This window comes from Schistocerca gregaria, chromosome 4 (genome assembly GCF_023897955.1).
Source record: "Schistocerca gregaria isolate iqSchGreg1 chromosome 4, iqSchGreg1.2, whole genome shotgun sequence".
NCBI classification, from domain to species: Eukaryota; Metazoa; Arthropoda; class Insecta; order Orthoptera; family Acrididae; genus Schistocerca; species Schistocerca gregaria.
The window spans coordinates 189517535-189521312 of record NC_064923.1 but is presented as its reverse complement, the minus strand read 5'-3'; the positions used below and the strand labels follow the sequence as shown (position 1 = coordinate 189521312).

General features: G+C 44.8%; 2 non-coding genes across 2 annotated transcripts; one reads left to right on the top strand and one right to left on the bottom strand.

Annotated features, from left to right (window-relative positions):
• Nucleotides 1-2493: 2493 nt before the first annotated feature.
• Trnat-ugu (transfer RNA threonine (anticodon UGU)) lies at nucleotides 2494-2567 on the bottom strand. Its single transcript has one exon. It is a non-coding gene; the product is annotated as a tRNA-Thr (tRNA).
• Nucleotides 2568-3193: 626 nt separating this feature from the next.
• On the top strand, nucleotides 3194-3267 carry Trnat-ugu (transfer RNA threonine (anticodon UGU)). Its single transcript has one exon. It is a non-coding gene; the product is annotated as a tRNA-Thr (tRNA).
• The last annotated feature ends 511 nt before the right edge of the window (nucleotides 3268-3778 follow it).

Below are 3778 nucleotides of genomic sequence, written 5' to 3'. Positions count from 1 at the left end.
TTTATTCATGTTTCGAGATCGTAGAATAATAGATATATACAGCTGTTTAATGACCTGAAATGTTTACATACTTCTCGGAAAACAATGCCTCTGTCCTCCGTGCTCAGAATCAAAATTTCACGATGTGGGGGACACAAAAACATTTACGATCTTGTGGTACAACTGTAATTTAGTCTTATCATTCCTACCGTCCACGTAACTTATGCATCATCATTTAATGTTGCCTTAGCATCAATACCTAATTCATTAAGACTCAAGTGATCATCCAGAAGTTCACACCGTCATAGAAGTACCAAACGCAGGGTTGGATAGTTGCCTCGTTCTGTATTACTACTTTCTACATTCAACATCTTGAGGAACAAGCTCGTTTAGGGTCGAATCATCTATAATTCTTTTTGTGGAAGCAACTTCATATCCTTGATTAAAGCGTCGCATACTGAGAAAAGCACGTGTAACAAAGTGTTCCATTGGCCTTCTACCTTGTATTTGAGTGATTTGGTGAATCTCTCTGAAAGACCATCTCTCTTACAATACGTCACTAGCGCTTTACACCGTCTCTCCTACACAAGCTACTTCCCACTCTGATGCTAAAAACTCCGACTTAAAAGAATGTTTGAGCAAAGTGCTAAGACAATGAGAGGCGCAAGGACGTCTACTAAAGTCTTTCAGAGTTGCCACTGTATTAGAACACTGATCTGTTACGAAAGGTGCTGACTCGCTAAATCCTCACAAATCTTCAAGGACTCAAAACGGTGAATACGGTGAATAAGCTCCGGTAAAACGTTAACTGCTGTTTTTTCCACATCGGGCTGTAAACAGTATTCTGTTTTCCATGTGCCACGTTTTACTAATAGTGGTCACAGATACTGAAGTGTACGTAATTTTGTGTGCCTCATCAATCCACAAAGCAGTTGGAAAGAAGCTCTTTTATCGGTAACAGTAGCAGTAACTCCAGAACCAGTACGTTTTTAAAACCGCGTGCAGTGGACTTTACTCAATTCTTAAACGTAGTCGGATGAGGAGTATAGCTTCCACATGGACTCCACAATCCACTTCATCTCCTACAGATATGAGTGCTTAGTCCTTTGAAAACCTGGGTCATCAATCGTACCGAATGGTCTAAGATCTTTGCAGCACTTATCACTGAATCACAAATAGCGCGCTTTTCATATGCGTTGCTTCATTATCTACTGCTATAACCAAGTCAATACATACTGTTTTCAGTGGAATAATGTAAGTTTTAATGGCCATAGATGACGAAATGAAAATCAGTATGGGTTTGCAACAACGTAGGTCAAGAAATTACACGTTTATTTTTATACTGAGAATGAGCTTTTTTCATGTCCTCTGTTACTTAGTTAACAAAACATTGCCGACCGTTGTGGCCGAGCGGTTCTAGGCGCTCCACTCTGGAACCGCGCTGCTGCTGCGGTCGCAGGTCCGAATCCTGCCTCGGGCTTGGATGTGTGTGATGTCCTTAGGTTAGTTAGGTTTAAGTAGCTCTAAGTCTAGGGGACTGATGACTTCAGATGTTAAGTCCCATAGTGGGTAGAGCCATTTGAATTTTTTTAATAAAATACTGTTTCAGGATTCTGTCGCAATTATAACTTCATGATCAAGTTAATGAGATGAATCTTAGAAAACTGTGCTGAGCTTTGGCAAAAAACGCAAGTTTCAACGTGGTGACAAGAGAAGTATAGATGTTACTCAAAGCTCGCTACGGGTAAGACACTCCAGCAAGATTTAGCAAAGGAACGAGTCGACCAATAGGAAGCGACCGCAGAGCCTTCTTTCTCAGGCTCGTTATACTCGAAAAAAACAAAGGCCGATGTACGGGGCCAATGAGATGTACGGACGTCACGCTAGTCGGCTTGTCCGTCGCACTTGGTGAACGCCCGGCTCCGTTCAGGGCCCACGAGAAATCGATATTTCACTGAAGAAGTACTCGCTAAAGGTGTTAATTTTGCCGTGTGCTATCGAAAACTTGCATGCATTTTAAACATGCAGTCGAAAATTGTTAAACTCGTCTGAAATAGTTATTCGTTCCCCACCGGAGACGGCTGCCGTCACACGTAAGATCTGCACTGTCAAGTGCTGTGACGTAGCCGCCACTGCCTGAGTTTCTAGTGAGCCTCGCCAGTATAGCACTGACGTATCAGAGACACCATGATTTGAAGATAACCATCCCCCAACGTTGGACTCGTACTCGCTCCGTTTCTGATCTCAAATGGGCGCCCAACTGTATAGGAATTACGTTCAGACTGCGTGCTGCAGAATATGCGTTGTTGTTCGTATTAATGTCATGATTTGCTGTTAGGCGCCGCGCTGGTACTACTACGGCGACGTAGGATTGAAATATAAGCATCATATGTATATACGAAGATGGTATCTGTTCTTTCGGACCAAGCAGCTCGTTAGAATGAAATTATAATGAAATGAACACCCTTAGCCGCGTACAGACGTTGACGTCTAAGGGGACAGATGAAAATGTGTACCCCCGACCGGGACTCGAACCCGGGATCTCCTGCTTACAGGGCAGACACTCTATCCATCTGAGCCACCGAGGACACAGAGGATATCGCGACTCCAGGGATTTATCTCTGGCACGCCTCCCGCGAAACCCACATTCTCAACGTATTGTCCCAGACTACATTCGTAGTGCCTACGCCCATTATACTCATTACTCGCGGCGCGTTGCCGATTCCCGAAAGAATTCGGGCACTGTTTGTGCAGCCGCGCTGTCCTCTGTGTCCTCGGTGGTTCAGATGGATAGAGCGTCTGCGATGTAAGCAGGAGATCCCGGGTTCGAGTCCCGGTCGGGGAACACGTTTTCATCTGTCCCCGTTGACGTATGTCAACGGCTGTAAGCAGCTAAGGGTGTTCATATCTTTGTAATTTCATTCTAACGAGCTGCATGGTCACCGATGGTATCTGTTCTTTCGGGCATGTCCGAAAGAACAGATACTATCTTCGTATATATATAGTTAAGGCTCACCGGCCACTTGACCCTCTTCTTCTTCTGTGCGAATACACAAACATTGCCCGAACTCTTACGGAAATCGGCAATGCGCCGCGAGTAATGAGTATAATGGGAGTAGGCACTACGAATGTAGCCTGAGACAATACGTTGAGAATGTGGGTTTCGCGGGAGGTGTGCCAAAGGTAAATCCCTGCAGTCGCGCTATCCTCTGTGTCCTCGGTGGCTCAGATGGATAGAGCGTCTGCCGTGTAAGCAGAAGATCCCGGGTTCGAGTCCCGGTCGGGGTACACATATTCATCTGTCCTCGTTGACGTATGTCAACGCCTGTAAGCAGCTAATGGTGTTCATTTCATTGTGATATAAGCATCAGTTTGTATTACATACGCAGACAGTCAATATGGGTCTGGCCAAAGTAGGCAGAGCTTTTATCAAAACATCAGCAATAGATGTAGTGCTCTTCTCGAGAGTCGATGCATTAAGGGAATTCAGAGGGGTTCTCTTTCCGCACATGATTCGGAAGTTTGAATTAACTGGTGATTTTGGAGTTACTCCTGGGAGAGGCTGAGGGCCAATTGCGCCACAAATTGTTGAAGAAGTTATTGTTGCTATAGCTGGGAATACTGGAAGCAATGTGCAGTCATCAAGCAATGCACGAGCTGTGTCACGATAGCTGAACTATTCTATGGTCCACCATTCGAAAAATACTTAAAACATTTGGGGAAAAAATTCCAAGCTGGGGTGGATGCAGATGGTCATCACATTGAGGAACGTTCGTAGCCTGGAACGTAAGCATGGTAC